Source organism: Protopterus annectens, chromosome 17.part0 (genome assembly GCF_019279795.1).
Source record: "Protopterus annectens isolate FY-2018-M chromosome 17.part0, PAN1.0, whole genome shotgun sequence".
NCBI classification, from domain to species: domain Eukaryota; kingdom Metazoa; phylum Chordata; order Ceratodontiformes; family Protopteridae; genus Protopterus; species Protopterus annectens.
Genome location: NC_056751.1, coordinates 120,850,610 through 120,871,351, shown reverse-complemented (window position 1 = coordinate 120,871,351; position 20,742 = coordinate 120,850,610).

Genomic DNA, 20,742 nt, shown 5'->3' with positions numbered 1-20,742 from the left:
CCTCTTGGCCTTCTAAGAAGCTTGTTAAATTCTTCTTCAGCATGTATTTTATATCCTTGCCATCAGCAGATTTCAGCAGACTAATTAGTCACAGTTTTTAGTTGTGGGAACTGTTCTCTAAGCCCCAACTCTTCCTATTTTAGCTACAAAACTTTACTTTGCAACTCCCTCATTAGGTCTTGTTTTACCTTTTCAGATTTATCCACTACACTTTGGAAGTGCTGTATCCTCTCCACTATGTTTTCTAGTTCTGCAGGATTTCTGGATGATGCAGCTATGTTCTGTATAAGGCCCACCATCTTGAGCACAAAGCTGCTTAACACCTGTAAAATGAAACCAGTCTTTCCATTCACTGACCCATCTGTGCATCCCAAAGTACTTCTTATCTTTAACATACTGCATTGTTATATTGGGAAAAATTCTTATTTCAGCCCACATTCCTCTGTGACCAGCTTCAAGTTACAGAGTTCAGTCTGATTGCAGCCATCTACTTTGGGCTCATGAATGTCCCCTACTTGTTTACACCTATATGATATGCTCTAAATGACTGCCAGTATAGTTTGCTGGGTAAGGTGGCAGTCTGCAGATAAGCTGATTCATGCATTTCAAGGATTTTATACCTACAACATTCACTTACAGTGTCCAGTTTTGATGATGTCACTTTAACGGGACAAAAACTCCTGTGACACAGTTGAAAACAATCTTGTTATTTCTCTGTTCATAGAAAATGGTCTGGAGATTAGTGTGAAGGATTAAGGTGCTGCTAACAAGGTACTTCATGTAGTCCAGAATACAGGGTTTAATTCTTTTTACCTCAATTGGCTTACTAGTTTGACTCTGAGCAAATCACTTAACTCACCATTGACCCCCTGAAAGGGAATTCTTTTGTCCAGTGGGCTTACCTGGTTTACAAATGAATAAAAAGGTTGGTCTCTTTTATGGTACATTAACAAGATGGCACATCAAATTAAATTACTAAGTAAGACTTTTTAAGACAGAGAAATAGAATTAATGGGACTAACAGGCCAAAGCAGGCTTTCACGAATAGAGGAAGTTTGATTAAAAGCACATACTACAGACCTACTTACAGGTTTTATCCATACTAACCTTTATTTTTGAGGTTTAGGTCTTGCCCTTTCACCCCAGTTGACCTCTGATCATGACCTCATAACTTCTAGAACCTCACCAAAAATCTCATAAGCTTGGCACCTATTTTCTTCCCCCTTTTCCTGCCACATTGCTTCATCTCACCTTCTTTCACTAACCCCTCTGTCACTCATCCCTGAGGTATGCCACCTTCCCCCATCCTTCTCTACCTCATAACCTCTAGAACCTCACCAAAAATCTCATAAGCTTGGCACCTATTTTCTTCCCCCTTTTCCTGCCACATTGCTTCACCTCACCTTCTTTCACTAACCCCTCTGTCACTCTTCCCTGAGATATGCCACCTTCCCCCATCCTTCTCTACCCTGTCTTTCCTGCATACCCTGCATATTAGAACTATAATGTTCCATGTTATTTTGTGATTCACCAATGTCTCTAGTATCCCAAAATGTGCCAGCTTTACTGTAGTTTAGTCATCTTCCTTCTTAGGCTTCTAGATTTCATTGTCATCTTCGTGAATCTTCCTGAATCTAGTCTTTGACTTGTACCTTTTCTGTTCTCCTGTCACCTTCATCCTTCCATTTTTGTCTTCTAGGATGCTCCTGTGATCTGGCATTTTCTGTCCTTTTCTTCTGCTATTTTTATTATATTTTATGCAATTTGTGTTGCCTCCCTATTCCTCGTCTGTTTATTGTTTCTAGTCTAGTCTCCATACCTTGCTAATATACGCATGAGTGGGTTTGTGGTATGCTGGTAAAATTACTTTACAATTTAAACTTGTCACAATAGTAAACTTAGTGTGCTGATAGGATAATGGCTTGTGATCTGCTTCATTGCAGTCTTGCTGTGTCTATGAAGTGGTTATGGTAAGATAGATTATAATAGCCTGGTATGATTTCAGTTTTAGTATGTCAGCAATTCTTGAGAGAGGCAGCTTCTGCATATGCTGTATTAGCTGGAGTGATGGCTGATTATTACCAATGCACTTTTTTTTGATGGACTAAGGATGAGAGCTGATATATTACTTAGATTCATAGGTTCATAGCCAAGTATTAGACTTCCTGCATTTTTGAGCCATTTTAAGCCTAGCCAGTTTCCCTTTTTTTGTGAAATAATCTATCCCAATTTGGTTATGGATTGGCCTTACATATTCCATGGTAGATAATTATATATTACCCCTAATAAGAATATCTGGGATCATAACATAGATAGACTATCTGAGGGGGAACCATGATGGGATAAAGCATTTAGGAGCTGCCTCTGTCCATTGACATGGACAGAGTCCAGTCCTGGGGTAAATTTTCTGTTTCCCATCCATAGATTTAAGTTGCATTTGAAAATGCACAGAGATGAATGTTATTTTATATGAACAGAGTGTCTGTTCCACAGCAAAAGTATTCTCTGCGTAATATACCTGTCCCTCCCATCTGCTCTATTGATGTTGCAGAAGAGGTTTAGATACCTGGACTAAGTATTTCTGATGCCATTTGACTTGTTGATGTGCAGTAAATTCATCAGTAATGGGCAGGAGGATGCCTTGCATGTCAGTCACAGGCCACCATTTTGCAATCTGTAGAATACCGAGTATAGTGATAGGGCTTTGAGTCAGTCCATGTCGGACATGTTGTTTAGGCCTTGTATCCTTTTAGTAAGGTATCTCTGTGGGTGTTCCAATTGTTGCATGTGTCTGGACAGATACTGTACATGTCAAAGGGAACATTATATTCAATGACTAGCCTAATGAGGGCTGAGTAAAGATTTTTGTCAGTGTTTTTCATGGTTTTACCACTGAAAATTTAATATGCATACTTCTGAATGTCAAACACTTCCTGTATTCCATTGAGTATAGCACAGCTAGCTAATCAAATGTCACTATCTACTCCTTAGCAAAAAAAAAAAAAAAAAAACATGGCAAAAGAGCAATCCAGTTAAAGGGGCTGTGTACCTAAATAATAAAGGCAATGCTGAATACATAAATGTATTCATACAGCAACAATTATTAATGTTACTTCACACAGCTGTACTGTCTACATGTATATTCAAGTATAAAAAACATACAATAAGGCTAGTCCCTCTTTCTCTCTGATGCAAATCATTGTTCATATTCTTAGGAAACAAATTTTTTTGATATCCTAATAAAGCATCTTGCCTAGACTTAAATATGGGCATTTCATATTCAAAATGACTAGTCAGGCCAAATTTATAACAAGCTTGGGCTGTCTGTGATTTAAAATTATTACACTCTCCTGGCCCTGAAATAATAAATTAGGTAGATATTTTATATTTAATTATTTGCCCCTGGGAGTTCCACACCTGTTCTCTGGCCTCATGACCATGAACCCAAGATATCAGATATTTATTCTATAAAGTGAGTCATGAAATCACAAGTGCAAGACAAGCAATATATAAAGTAAAAGGTATTCAAAGTTTTATTATAGAATTATACTGCAATAGTGCACATCTGTAACAAAGTCATGAGATTTCCTCCCCTCTACAAAATCTTTACAAGTTCCTATGTCTTTGCAACCCTGTTAGCATTCTTAACGATACTCCAATGCAGAACACATTTCATACTCATTGCATATGCAGTGGAGAAAAGAAAATCCGGAGAAGTCTGCAATAGGTCTTTTCCAACCGTATACTTGTTAGGAGGGAAAATTAAATATGCATACTTGTGAATGTCAAGCACTTCCTGTACTCCATTGAGTATAGCACAGATAGCCAATCAAATGTCACTATCTACTCCTTAGCAAAAAAAAAAAAAAAAAATGGCAAAAGAGCAACGTTACTTATTTTTTGCCCACTTTTGTTCTATATCTGTCTTCCAGCTGAATTTCTTTATGCTTCATGCCAAAATCCAGCTTCTCTTTCCAGGCCTTAGGATAATGATAAAAAAATGGGGAATCAACAAAGAGAACAAAAATAAACCCTTTGCCGTCATTTAAAGGAGGGGAACTTAGTAAGAAATATATTTAAAGCACTCCAGAGAAGGCATTATGGACCTACTAGTGGTATGGAAAATAGTTCTGATTTCCAAAGGAAACAGAATGTTAAAAACCAAATGGTAAACACAGTCACATTTATTTGCTGTCCTCAGAACATTTATCAAAGAATTTAAACTGTAAACAACCTAATGAATAATGAAGCAAAGCAGCCAATAAATACTGACAATCACTGCACTGAGATGCATAATAAACAACTGTTCATTAGCAGACAGGCTATAGCCAAAAGTTCAAAAACACTACTGAACTCATTTTTATTAATTTAATTTTGTATAGCATTAGGTATAACAACACACATATGTAGATTGTTTTCTCAGTATAGTAATGCCACACAGGATAGACAGCACGTGATTAAGGAAAGCCTGCAGCATGCAAAACCCTTTACTAATAGATACTAAAATAAACCACCCCAAAAGCGACTTTGAGCACTTTGATAACTTATGAAAACTGCCAGTAGTAACAAATGTCATTATTGTCCTGGTATGCCTCATACTGTCATTACTCTGTAATTCCAAAGATTGATTATAAGGATATTTTCATCTTTTTTAATGCCTGCATACAAGATGGGAGCTCAAAATGGGCCATGATCTTTTCTTCTCCTCAACTAACGACGATGCACCTTCAAATAACAAAAAATAAGTACAAATCACTTTGTCATGCATTCTGACCAAACGTGTGCTGCTATACACAAGTTAATCTCCTTTAGTCAACAGCTTTAATCATTCATAGATTTGTTTATACCCAGAACTTTTTTTCATGTTCTAAGTGACTCTAATTTCCTAAGAGATCTCTGCTAACAGCAAAATAAATATGGCCTCTTCTCTAAATGCATTTCCCACATAACTCTTCTAAAGCACAATTTCTGTTAAGTACTTTTTAATATATCCTGTTTGAAAATGCACCAAATGCTGGAAAAGAGCATGTCTGGTCACCTTCAAGCAAAGAAATACTGTGTAAACTGTCATGTTTTGGTTGTTTCTTATCCTGAGATCAATGTTATATTTCTAAGATAATTAATAATGAGAAGAATATTGCCTGTAAAGCAATTAATCAGTCATTTGGTTGTACCTATACAAACGAGATTGCCTACATTAGTTACCATATGCTTGATATACCATTAATTTAAAATAAACTACTGGCTGTCCTGCTGGCATAGAGATAAGGTGATGATCGGTTCTGCCAGGGTTTGTAGACAGAGTTAGTCTGCCAAATAGTTGTTTGGGGTGGAAAACTTCTTTGACATTTTAGAAAGTGTAAATGGAAATGTTCATGTGTTATTAATCTTAGTGAATGCCATGTTTCATGAAAAAAATAAACAAGAATAAGGCAAAAGGCCACAGCTTACAGTGGTGGATGGATCATGTGAAAAATGTCATACAGAGAAAGAGAAAGAGTGGAGAGTGGACCAAAAAGGGTACTATTCAAGCAGAATTGTAGGTGTAGTGCCTTGTCTTTTGTCAATTAATTAAAAATATCATCACTTGGAACTACCAAAATTGTTAGAAAACTTCAGTAAGCTATGATTCTTAGACTGCCACAAGTGGAGTGTGCTTTGTTGCTGTGGCAGTATACACAGAATGTATTGACTTGCTTTGTGTAACAGATATTAAAGGCATATTGCTTAATGAATAGGGGGAATGTGAAATGTGAAAAAAAGATAAAAAAAAGAGGAGGCAGAAAAGGGAAGGAAAAACGTGGAACATAATGCAATATGATGTTATGAGACTTGAAAACAAAATGAGTTAGTAATATGCTATACTTAGAGAACACAGCTTCAACAGTGAAGGTCTAGCAGGGGGTTAGATTTGGCATAATGGTTTAGGTCTTCACCTCATAAACACAAGGTACAGAGTTTGATTCTGACTTTGGGTTATTGGCTAGGCCTAGAATGGCTCTTCTGGGAAGTTAGCCTAATATTCACCTATGAACCTATAAATGTTAGCTACATTGAATAGGTGCTAGAATATGGTGATGCCAGTAATCTGGGTGCATAAAAACGGTATACAATGAGCAAAGATAGCAGTGATGTAGAAATGTATGCTACAGACTAGAGAAAATGCACACTAGAAGAAACTGAGGTTTTTGAGAGACACGCACATTCTCTCACACACACACACACAAGGAAAGTCTTGTCCTGAGCTGTGATGTCAGAAAGCAGGAAAAACATAAGAACATGAATGGGGTAAGGGTATGGCCAAAGTTAAAAGCTAGGTTAAATGCCCTCACAGTTAAGGTAGAGGAAGGGGGAGATCTGAAGTTTGGAGTTAGCAAACATCCTTCCTTATTGCACTTAACGTTCTCCTTCTCTTGCGACTGCAACTATGGTCTTTCATCTTTCTTGAGAGAGATAAGGAGCAGAGGCTGGATTAGCTACACTAAGAGCAGCAGCTTGGTTAGCCACACCCACTTATACAATAACTAGTTGTTGTGTTGTCCACATTCACTGAGTTTTTAATACAAATGTCTGAAGATAAACAGGCAGAGTTATGAAGAAAGTGTAAGACTGACAAACACAAACTCACTTTCAAGTATTCAAATCTGCACTGAAGTGATTTTGCTTTTCATAACAGATATCCATAAGAATATTAGGGACTAAGAAAATCTGAAGTGCCAAAGTAATTAGAAGGAATCCAAAGAGACACGCTGTCTGTCGCTCTCTCTCTCCTTCACACACACACACACACACACACACACACACACACACACACACACACACACACACACACACACACATACACACATCAAAAGACAGTGTTACATTCAAGGAGATGCAAAAGTACAAGACAGCCTTTTTGATACTATGAAATGTGCATGAACATCACTGAATTTGAAATTGCTTATTATCAAGATTTGGCTGACAAAAAGTTTAATTCACTGAGAAGTGAGTTTGAGGCAGAATATTGTATTGATCTCATAGCCTGCTGAATATGATTTTTTTATTTTAATGCCAGTTTTATTCCTGTCATAAAAAGCATAATCCAGATAAATATATATATAACTTTCTGTTCCATTTCATCTCAAATTTTAAAATATTTACTAATTATTCTTTTAACAGAATGTCTGTTATTTCAACAGCGCAGTATTGCTTCAAGGCAAGTCTGCATTTCCTTTAGGTGCATTTCATCTTGTTTCCAACCATTTTAGTACTTTATAATATAGCCTTATTTGTATGCATCATTTCCTTATTCCCTGGGAATTCAGCGGTAGCGTTGTTACCTCACAGCAAGAGGTTCTCCCATCCGATTCTCGGCGTGGCTTGGGAGTGCCTTCTGTGTGGAGTCTGCATGTCCTCCTCGTGGTTGGGTAGCATTCGAAAGACATGCGTGCGTAAATGGGCATGCCTTCGTTGAAGGTTGGGCGTCGAGCTGGCACCTCGGCATTTCGTAAAAAAATCTACTGCCAATCATTAGCTGACCGGAGTTCCACTGTGGTGACCCCTTACCGGGAAAAGCAGAAAGACAAGCAACAAACAACTGAAGAGATGTCACTGAGCCGGTTCCAGTAATCCAAGGTTTGATTTCCTCAGTTTACTGTGTATTCCCTCAGTTTACTGAGAAAGTCACATAACCAGACAGTGCTCTGGGGCAATCATGAAATTAGGCTAGGTTCCTCAATGTTCTAGAGGGCTGCATGCCTAGTAACTGAAAATGAACTGCACCCTATGAACTGTCTAAGCAAGAAAACAATGAAAGCTGGATATCACCATACCTAATTAAGCCTTCAAATGGGCCTCTTGACTTCATCTTTAAAAGACTATCACACTTACTTCTGTTTGCTATCTTAATATCTCACCTACTCAGTTGTGGTACTTTATTCACACTTCCCTTAAATACTATCTCTCAGCTAAAAAGACAAACTTTACCTATGTGCCTTAAACATGCTAATCAGCAATGCCCCCCCCCCCCATTTTAACACTCCTATTTTCCTACTACTTCACCTTATGTTATTGTTCTAGGGGACTACTTACAAGTGCTTTTTGATTTCCACCACTATCAGTCACTCTATCTTGCTATCTATCTATCTGCTACCTATCTGTCTCTCTATTTCTCTATTGATCCACTTAGCTAGCTATCTGTTTTGCTGTCTGTTTGGATTTGTTTGCTGGAAAATTTTGAGAGGACATAAAAATTTTCATTAGAGGTCCATGGAAAAACATTCCAAAGAGGGCAAACACAAACATTAAGAACGCAAACAGGCATTCTGCTAAGAACATTTAAAGAAACACATATATCTAATTATCCTGACAGTATATCCAGATAAAGATGTGATAAAAAAATCATTTGTCTATATTTTGCATAGAAAGTTTGTTTATTATTAGCCTTCTCATGATATCAAATGATTATTACCATCCTTGGAAAGTTATCACAGGTCTATTATTGTCTTTAGTATGTCATCATTTCTGCTAAAATCCTCTAAACCCACAAAAACTTATCCTGAACTTTACACACTACACACACAAAGCACAAACAGACTTGTACGCCCCAAACAGGTAAGCATTTGAAATATTTGGACCTGCTAGAACGAGTCCTAAAAAACAAAGACTGAATAGCTGAAAGAATGGACTTACATATACTGAAATGCCATTTCACAGAATTATCCTTTTTTTACGAGGTGAAGGAATCGTGGACTTGATACACACACACACACACACACACACACACACACACACACACACACACATATATATATGAGAGATTTTCAAGATTTTCTGTTTTCCTGTGTTTTCGGTCTTTTTTTGGTTTGTTGGCAGTTGGCATTTCAATTGCCAACATTTCAATAGGGAGCAGCTAAAATAAAATCCTAAACTAATATTTATCCTTACAAAAAAAGAATACAAAATAAATATATGTATATATATATATATATATATATATATATATATATATATATATACATATATATATATATAAATTGCATCTCCCATTCACTTCAGTATATATATATATATATATATATATATATATATAGATATATATATATAAACAAAGCTACAGTCATTGCACTCAAAATAAGCACACACACAGTCACAGACAGACAGACAGACACAGATGCAAATTATATAACATTATGAAATGTGGTTTTCCAGTCATTGTGATGTACAAGTTATATAACATTATGAAATGCAGTACTCCAGGCATTGTGATGCACAAGTTATATAAGGTTATGAAATGCAATATTCCAGTCACTGTGATGTACAAGTTATATAACATTATGAAATGCATATTCCAGTCATTATAACGTACAAGTTATATAAGGTTATGAAATGCAGTATTGCAGTCATTGTGACGTACAAGTTATATAACATTATGAAATGCAGTATTCCAGTCATTGTGATGTACAAGTTATATAACATTATGAAATGTACTATTGTATTCACTATGACACACAAGTTATATAACATTATGAAATGCATATTCCAGTCATTATGACATACAAGTTATATAAGGTTATGAAATGCAGTATTCCAGTCATTGTGACGTACAAGTTATATAACGTTATGAAATGCAGTACTCCAGTCATTGTGACGTACACGTTATATAACATTATGAAATGTACTATTGTATTCACGGTGACACACAAGTTATATAACATTATGAAATGCATATTCCAGTCATTATGACGTACAAGTTATATAAGGTTATGAAATGCACTATTCCAGTCATTGTGACGTACAAGTTATATAACATTATGAAATGCAGTATTCCAGTCATTGTGACGTACAAGTTATATAACATTATGAAATGCAGTATTCCAGTCATTGTGATGTACAAGTTATATAACATTATGAAATGCATATTCCAGTCATTATGACGTACAAGTTATATAAGGTTATGAAATGCAGTATTCCAGTCATTGTGACGTATAAGTTATATAACATTATGAAATGCATATTCCAGTCATTATGATGTACAAGTTATATAAGGTTATGAAATGCAGTATTCCAGTCATTGTGACACACAAGTTATATAACATTATGAAATGCAGTATTCCAGTCATTGTGATGTACAAGTTATATAATGTTATGAAATGCAGTATTCCAGTCATTGTGATGTACAAGTTATATAACGTTATGAAATGCAGTATTCTAGTCATTGCAACATACAAGTTATATAATGTTATGAAATGCATATTCCAGTCATTGTGACTGTGACGATTGGGGAGAGATGGGCGAAGGCTGCCAGCCTAGTCAAATAGAATTTGATACATAATTCTATCAACTGTATAAATAAATGTAAAATACAGGCTTGTGTTTTGAAATCTAAGAAAACACTGTAAAATGGGAACTTCAAGATTGTTGCAACATTGCCATCTGCTGTAAGGAAAACCAAGCCAAGTATTTCAAATGTGTCTTTTTAAGTTGAAAAGATCTTATGAATCTCTTTAATGTTTTACAAGTTGGTTCTAGTGTGTCTGGATGAAGGTTTCATGCCCATTGTTTTAAGGCTAAAGTTTATGACCAGAATTTAGATGTGGAAGGTGCTTTATTGCTCTAGTTTCTGTTAGTATATACATGCAAAATGTCTTCTATTATTGTAAGTTTCTGTGCAGGTGTCATACCTCTCAACCTGGAAACATCAAAAATCTGGACAAGGCCCATGAAAAATAGGTACAAATCTGTACGCTGATTAACATCTAATTTGCGTACATAATTATGTAACCCCACCCACTCCAATGGAATTGTGGGATACCAACTTTCGAACGCAAACTGAAGAACAGGCAACCAAAACATGGCACCAGAGTCTCCCTGCAGCCATTCCAATGTCCCGTTACCTGGCTATTTCGCCCCATTTACCATAAACACTAATGTATGCATACTGCTTTACTTCTACAATGATTTGGATTTTATTTTTACATTTTACAGCACAACAATGCAGAAACACTAAAAGACATCATCTGGTAAATAAAGCAATACTGTCTCACAATGAAAATAGGCTTGACATTAAAACTTCTTTGCCCTTGAAACTCACATTCATTGAAACAGCATTGAAACCCACACCACATCCAAAGAAAATGCATGTGGCCAGTGGTGGATAAAGATTACCTTTGGGCTGTTTTCAAATCATTAGCCCCTTGCACACAAAACAAGAAACATACATGTGTTCTTTTCTTTATACACCTTCCTGACTTTATTAAATTATATTCCTTGTATAATACAACACACATTAGAGTGCATTTTAAATTTATTGTTTGAACATTTTACCAGTAATCTGTACTGTAGGCAATGAAACAAAACACATGAACCAATAATGACAAAACTGCTCAATTCAGAACTTTTCCATCATAAAAGTCTGCTTCCACACCCACACTATAAATAGAATGACAGTAGTGTAAGCCATAGGCATCTTGCACAGCATCTCGCACTTATTTTCAATTTCATTTTTTTTGGGGGGGAGGGTGACAAAAGGTCAAAAACCAGGGACACATTTTAAACATTGCTTGTATAATTTTGTAAAGCTGCTAGAATAAAATGTTGTGTTACCATCATGCATTTCACTGGCAGGTTTTGAACCCAGGACTCTATGCACTACAGTCAGAACAACATACCACTATGCCAAATCAGCAGCTGCCTGAAAAATAGGAAGACTGAAGCTTAATAGCCTTCATTTAGTGAATTCATTTCTCACTTCTCAACATAGCTCTTAACCTCAACACAAAAAACATGGACAAACAACAAAGCCAATAATAGGGGAATACAAATTCAGTTCTCACTTCTCACTCACTATATCTCTGAACTGTTAGCACACAAACAATAACGGGGGAATACAAATTGTGTGCTCACTTCTTATCATAGCTCTAAACTCTTAGCACAAAAAAAATGTTCTTACTTCTCATCATAGCTCTCTCAACTCTTAGTACAAAAAAAAATCTGGACAAAGCTCAGAGCATAACTTTCAACTGTTAGCAGAAAAAAATGTTCTCACTTCACATCATAGCTCTCCACTCACTCAGAAATGGTGGTGGCTAGGGATAGTAGGCTCTTTTTAACCTGTACCAAAGGTACAGGGTTTGAGCCTGAATACCTCTAGCCACCAAGTGTATTATATGGGGGTGGGGGCATTTTCACACACACATGCACGCACACACACCTCTTACCCTGAGAAACGAGTGGTTCCTTACCCTGAGTAGTTCACATTCCTCTGTTGTTGCTGCCATTAATCCCTGCTCGCAAACTCTGCCCTGAGTAGTTCCCGGCTCGGCGAACTGCTGTTTCAGCTTCCCGGCCTGCACATAAGTTCCTCTGCTGTTCTGTTCCCCATTCTCACCGTTTCAGCGCTGCTCACAAGTTCCTCTGCTATTCCCCATTCCCGCCAGCTTGCAATTCAATTCAGCCAGCCGGAAACAATGATGTGAGCTCCTTGAGCTCAATTCTGACTGGCTGGTAGCCTGACGGAAGCTGACGTCATTGCACACGTGATGACATCAGCTCCAACAGCGCAAAAATTTAAAGAAAAGCAAAAAAAATCGGAAATGAAAGGGTGCCACTTGGGAATCGTGGCACCCCTTCATTTGGACCCCAAAACTCAGTAAAAACCGAGTAATTCAGAACGGTTGGGAGGTCTGGTTGGCAGACTTTAAAAATTCCCTGATGACTACTCTGTCAGAAATACTGGGTGAGCAAATTGGTGTAACTACGGAAATTATTTTTTTGAGTTGTGGTACAGAATCAGAATTGTCTAGACATAGTAAGGCCTTGTTGATTTTAATTCTGGTGGCTGCCAAAAAAGCAGTTACTAGAAAATGGAAATCAAAGTCTAAACCGACTGTACAAGAAGAAGTAAACATAGTAATAGAGATAAAACAACTGGAAGTGGGATCTTTAGCATTGGGTAGGAGCAAATTATGTAGAAAAAATTGGAAATGTAGGAACAATACAAGCAGAATAATGTTTTGGAGGTGGAATGAGGTTTAAGGGAAACAGGAAGTGAATAAACTATGTAATGTTAAGACTACAATGACTGTTTAGAAGATTGTATGTAATATATAAAGTTTGCAACTGAAAATATGTCAATATGGCTTACTTTCATTTGATAAATGTATGGCTTCCTATGTCATAAGTGATAATTCAATAAAGTTGATCTTTCTCGTTAAAAAAAGACTGTCTCTGCATGATAAATATCCTTTTTTAACTCTCCAAATGTAACTTCTCATATTATTCCTTCCAAAATCCATTCTACATAGAACGCTGCTGAATCCATATAAAATACAACTGCTTTTTAACTACATCTTATCTTGCCAACTTGAAATTAAATTAATGTCTACATCCCATACAGAGCCTCATACAACAGCTATACATTTCTCTCAATCTGATTAAGAGGTAACACACAGATAAAAGGTGGTGACAGAAAAAGCAGCACACTGAAATAAGCAAACACACAAGTTGCTTATGAAATGACAACCACTTTAGCACCGTTGAAATCTATATCTGTATTTGGCAAACACCCATTAAATAATAAACATTCTTTTACAAAAATGGGTCTCAGGTGGGCAACTGAGGAAAGACCAGTCCTGGTTTGTAAATGTTAACATATGTACACATGCATGGGTGCAATGATTCTCAACATGTTATTATTACATTTGCAAACATTTTACTAACATCTGTACCACAGGCAAAAATAACTTCAGCAAATCAGAAAGACAAATGAACAAAGTAGCCCCCTCATGCTCTCATCTTCTACACTCATATCATACCTCTCAACCTGCAAGCGTTAGAAATCTGGACAAAGCCAAAAAAAAATGTGGGGGACAAAGGCCCACAAATAGGAACAATCCTTAAATATCACTCTTACAAAGATGATATATGAAAAGCTTTTGCATTAGTATGCATTTTTGGAATGACAAGAAGTTTGAAACTCAAATGTCTGTTATTTAGTGACATCAATCCACAATGATTTCCCAGAAAACGACAATAAGGGACACACTAAAAATATGAAGCAAAAATCTGGAAAATTCTGAGAAAATATGGACAGTTGAGCGGTATGACTCATGTTCACAAATTCTTCCACAAAAGTTAAATGTACTTTCGGTTGTGTACAGAGTCTAAAACCTTTGAAGAATTCAACAAAGGCTTCACTGAGTCAAAATAAGGAAGCATTTCTCGTAATGCTAGATGAGACACACTGTCAGATGATTCTGTGTGAGCCAGTAAAATGAATAACTCTGTATGGTCTGATACTTCAAAGGAAGCAAACGAAAGGACCACAAGCAAATTAAAGACAGTGACTTATTGCTATATCTCAGGGGCAGTAAAATCTGGGCTTAGCCAGCTTAAAGCCTTTAGTTTAAACAAAAAAAAAGGCTCAATATGCTAGTAATTCACAGCACCGTGCTGTGAGAAATATATATTTCAAAGTCAGGACTTTTATTTTTTCAGTGTACCTCGGTTTTTCATCCATATGGCTTCTCCTTCCTGATGATTATACAACCACAAGATACCACACCACACACACACACACACACACACACACACACACACACACACACACACACACACACACACACACACTCATATAAAAGCCCATAACACTAATGAGCAGGTGAATTTGGCAAAGTACCTCATCAGACATAATTCATAATGCTCGCTGAGCTGTCCCTTGTTCCTGCTTGTACTTGGCATATTCTGTTTCCAGTTTTCTTGCTCGTATTTTTTTAAACCATAATAATCCAGTCAGAGCTCAGCTAAGCTGTTCCTATTCCTACTTACATTTGCGGCCAGCCGGAAATGACTTCTTCAGCTCAATTCCGACTTGCTGGTAGCCCTGGTGGGGCTGATGTCATCGCGCACATGATGACATCATCGCCGACAGCACGAAAATTTAAAAAACAAATGGAAAAATCGGAAGTGAAGGGGTGCAACTCAGGAATCGTGACACCCCTTCATTTGGACCCCAAAACTCGGTAAAAACCAAGAAATTCGGTATGGTTGGGAGGTATGGCAGGTGTTAGATTGCTAAATAATGCAGTTTGTTTGCCTGGGAAAACCTAAGTGTCAAAAATAATGTAATTTGGGGAGGGACCCAGCAAACATGTTTGTTAGTAATGTTTAAATAGTATTTCTCACGAGAGACTGGGAGCATTTTGATCTTCTTATCCAACTTATCAGCACTCTGCCTTGTGCTCATTGTATAACATTATGAAATGCAGTATTCCAGTCATTGTGATGTAGAAGTTATACAAGGTTATGAAATGCAGTATTTCAGCCATTGTGATGTACAAGTTATATAACATTATGAAATGCAGTATTTCAGTCACTGTGATGTACAAGTTGTATAATGTTATGAAATGCAGCATTCCAGGCATTGTGATGTACAAGTTATATAATGTTATGAAATGCAGTATTCCAGGCATTGTGATATACAAGTTATATAATGTTATGAAATGCAGTATTCCAGTCATTGTGACATACAAGCTATATAACGCTATGAAATGGAGTATTCCAGTTATTGTGATGTACAAGTTATATAATGATATGAAATGCAATATTCCAGTCATTGCAATGTACAAGTTATATAAGGTTATGAAATGCAGTATTCTAGTCATTTTGTCTTATAAGTTGTATAATGCTATGAAATTCATATTCCGATCATTGTGACGTGCAAGTTATTTAAGCAATAACTGATAATGTGGTGTGGTATATTGAAGATTTACCCATAGTTGGTGTGGTTTAATCATGAGGGTGAAGCCCAAGTGATTAAATAAAGCCAACCCTGGGTAAATTTCAATATACAAATATGAAAATAAAAAGTTCAGTTCCAGTTTATTTCCACCGATTCTTATATTTCCAACCAACAAAAAAGAATATCGAATAGATGAAAAATGCTCACTTTATTAACAAACTAACAAACAAAGCTTTCGGGAATGTCCCTTCTTCAGTGTTAAATTCAAATACTATTAAGACACTGAATGTATAACAGTTTTTCAAAAAGACCCTACATGACACAGCCACCCAATGTACAATCGAACATTATTAAAACATTATTAGAAATGTAAATAATTCTAAAAGGTACAGCTTTTATCAATATAAAATACATACATATAAAAAACATATTCAGCACTATAGGGAGAAAGAAATTCTTTCTCTTAGAGTGATAATATCATTCTATTCTCAGTATAACATACCCAATGTGCTAAAGGAACAAATTAAAATTAACAATAAAGGAACTTTATATTCTATCACGGATACACATATATCTAACATAAACACTTCTACTAAAACAGCTGCCTATCTATATTGTTTCTGTCTAAAGTCCAGTATTGGTTTCAGTGTTATTCTATTATTTAATCCTGGTGTTCTATCTGCTGCTAGTCTTATTATCCACTTATATTTAGACATTTCTAACTTATTATTCTGGTCATCAAATCTTAAAATTTTATATATGATTTCTAACACTTTAAATTTGAAATTATGTGAATTACCTTTATCTAATCTATGTTGTGCTAATGCATTAGATGGAACATTCCTCTTCATGTCTGACCTGTGTTCAATAACACGGTCTTTTAGACATCTTGAACATTTTTCAACATAGAATCCTTGACATTGTGTGCATGTAGCTAAATATACTACCATACTTGTTTTACAGGTTGCTGCACATTTTATTTCATATTTTACTTTATTTATTGGGTGTTCAAAATATTTTTGTCACAAATGTCTGAGCAGCAACTACAGTTATAGCAGGGAACAGTTCCTGTATTATATATCACTGGAATAGTTAAATTCACTTTAAAATCTTTAAAACATAACTTTCTTTTCAGATTACTCATATTTCTGTATGCAAAATAAGGTTTATTGCCTAATAATGTAAGTAATTCTGGTTGAACCATCAAAATTCGCCAATTCCTTTTTATTATTGTTTCTACATACTTTGTCATATTATTGTATGTAGTAACATACCTCACTATAGGGCATGATTTCTCTTCTTTATCAGTAATGGCTGAATAGTTACTAAAATATGAGGATGCTTGTTTCGTTCTAAGCTCCATTATACTTTTTCTCATTTGTGTGATATTATCCTTGTCATATCCTCTATTCTGAAATTCTTGACATAAAATATCCATTTGTTCATTACATTTCTTGGAATCAGTATTCAGCCTACTAATTCTTAGCAACTGACTTTTAACAATACCTTTAAATACATGTGCTGCATGCATGCTTTTAGCATGTGTATATTTATTCACTTGTATATTCTTTCTATGTGCACAAGTTTCTAGCTTATTATCAAAGCCCTTGTAAATTTCTACATCCAAAAAAGATATTTTATTCCAAGAATAATTAATAGTAAACTTAAGAAAATTTGTAGTATTATTCAAATATTGAAGAAAGGATTTTAATTCTTGTTTATTTCCTTTCCATAGTAAAAAACAATCATCAACAAAACATTGATAGAAGAGGATATTATTTTTAAAAATATCATTATCACCTCTTAAATAATATTTTTCCCATTGATTTAGTACTATATTAGCATAAGTGTTGGCCATGGGAGTACCCATGGCCACAACTGACGTTTTTAGGTACTGCTTCTTATTAAATCAAAAAACATTTTTTTCTAAGACTATTTCTATCATGCTACATAGTGTTTCCACTTCTTTCCCTTTCATTTTCACTTTTTCACATAAAAATTCACGAATTGCATCAACTCCATAATCATTTGGTATTACTGTGAATAGTGAACCTATATCCAAAGTTACCATCATATATTCATCATAAATATTACTTTCATACCATGTATAAAGCTTTTTCAAGAAGTCATTAGTATCTCTGATATAGCTAGGACAAAGAGGTAAATATTTACACAGTCTTTCCTGAATATAAATAGATATAGGTTCCGTTGACCACCCTCTTCCCGAGACTATGGGTCTCATGGGTGGGGTGGTCATTGATTTATGTAATTTCGGTATTCCATATATTACTCCATTTATTTAAAATAATATCCTCTTCTATCAACGTACATACTCTAAGACGGAGCCCATTTCAGTTTGGCTTGACAGCATCTTTAATCCACTAGTTCAGAAATCTAGGTTTTATTTACGAGACTCTTGGCATTTACTAGAATTGTTAAATGAGCTTAATGTGGCAGACGTTTATTCTTCTTCTTTTTATTTTGCTAGTTTAGATGTTACTTCATTATATACTAGCATAGATCAGGAGGTTGGCCTGGAATATCTGAGAGAATATTTGACAGAGTATACAACCCTTGAAAATGTTATGGTCAACACTGCTTGTATACTTATGGAGTTAGTTCTTACCAATATTTTTTTCAAATTTGGCAAGAGATTTTTTCAACAAATATCTAGGGTAGCTATGGGGTCTAGAGTAGCACCTTCATTTGCCAACATTGTCATGGCCCTTTGGGAATTGAAACATCTTTATGTGGTGCCTTTTGTAGAAATATTTTATTTTACAGGCGATACATAGATGATTTAATTTTTCTTTGGAAGGGCAGTTATGACAGTTTTTTACTCTTTGTTGAGCATCTTAATAGTAGTACAAACCTTTTTGAATTTTACTATTGGTAATTTTGGGGACTCCATAGATTTTTTGGATTTACATCTCACTTTTGACACCAACACCCAGAGATTTCAAAGTCAGATATTTAGAAAGAATACCTTTGTCAATCAATATTTACACAGAGAGAGTTTACATCCTGTTCATATGAATAGTGGGGTTGTCAAAGGTCAGTTCATACGACTCAGTAGACTGACCACTGAACATTCGATTTTTTTAGAAGAGTTAGATAAATTGTTAAGCTTTTTTCAACAAAGAGGTTATGATTTGAACTGGCTTTGCAAGATAGTTCAGGAAGTTAAACAGCTTAGAGGGACTTCAGCACGTCCAATTTTGGACAACAATGTCACTCTAAGGGTTACATCTCACAGTGTTACAAATAATGGATATACGAATTTTATGTTAGCTTTGCCTATACCTATTTGTAATGAGATGAGTGTAATAAGAAAGATCCTCATGGAACACTGGAAGGTAATAATGAGCAATACAGAATTAGTCAAGATTTTAGGGGAGAAACCATTTTTGTTACAAAAAGGTCACTAGTATTAAGCAAATTCTAGAATCCAAGAGAAATCAGATCACAAGTTCAGTGATTTGTTCAGTTGGAAGTTTTTCATGTGGTAGGTACAGACAGTGTAGACACATGAGTAATGTGTCTAGCTTAGAATTTAAACATTTAAAAAGAAAGTTTGTGGCTAGAGTGCAATATGATTGTAGTACGACCAGTGTGGTTTATTGTGCAACATGTGATACATGCCAAAAATTTTATATTGGGAAAACTATTAGAGCATTAAACAAAAGAATTTATGAGCATAGTTTAGCCATAAAGAAAAAAGATGTCAACAATGCTCTCGCTGTTCATGCCACAGAATGCGTTTTGTTTAAGAAGTTTTCTTTTTTTGTTTTGGAAAGGGTCGACACTGACTTGTTCTCTGGGGACTACAAGACACTTTTGGAGTGTAAAGAAACTTTGTGGCAAATATTGTTAATAGCTGATGAACCTCCTGGCCTCAATGGGGCAGTCAACATGAAATGTTTTCTGCAGATGGCCAGAATTAAATAATTGTATAAATTAAATTTTTATTTGTTAATTTATGCATATATATTTAAATCATTAGATTTTATGTTGTTAAGTCAGAAATATGTACATTAATCATTTGATCAATATTATTTATTTTTTTAAAACAACATTTGAATATAAATAGAAAGGTTACTTTAAGGTTTTTAAATGGAAAGTCATGTGATTTGATGTCAAGTGGTATTTAGTTTGTAATGAATGTAATGTTTTTTCTGATGAAGCTCATGTGTATTAAAGTGAGTGAAAGCGCTTAACAAAGTTACTCTGGTGGTCCTGTGGTTGGATTTATTGTCTCAGTTCAGTTCTTTTGGTGTCTTTTTTTTTATTTTTTATTTTTTACATCCTCTACAGATGTTAGAGCGTCCTTGGTTGTTCAGTGGAGAGCCACTTTGTCAGTCTTAGAAGAAGGGGCAGGGAATAGCCAGAATGGAATGCCTGTCAGTAGCACTAAGGAGATTTTACCTATCAAAAGTTTACTTGCTTCTTTAGAAAATTTTGTAAAAAGGAAGCAAAAAATCAGACATTTATCTTTTTCCATCTCTGTTACTTGAGACAGAAGTGACTGATTGGGTCTTAGCTCTGGCTTAGTTTAGGCTCTTGATCCTAACAGTTCTGGTGTTTTATAGTTAGAAAAAAAAGATTTTTCCCTTTCTGAGGATGTTTGGGACTCTGAATAGGAAAATGATTGTGAGAGGGCAACCTCTGTTTTCTCTCCTTAGGTTTCTGACAGTCCCTTGGAAGGAAGGAGCTTCTTTTTTTGAAGCTCCATCTAGAATGTATCAGTTGTTTCAGTGGGAACATAATAATCTTCCACTGTCTTTACAAAATATTAAGATTTATTGCAATTGGAATTTCCTGACCCTCTTCCAGTTCCTCCTGTCCTTCCAGCTTTGAAGGGTGTGATTAATACAGTCTGTAACTTGTCTGATAACTAGCCTGTTGTCTCTAAGAAAGCAGATAAAGTTCTTCACTATTATAACTATTTATTTTCTAACCCAGGATTAGATCCAGCAGTGATTTCCCTGTTAAACGCAACTACTGATATGCACTTTATTAGC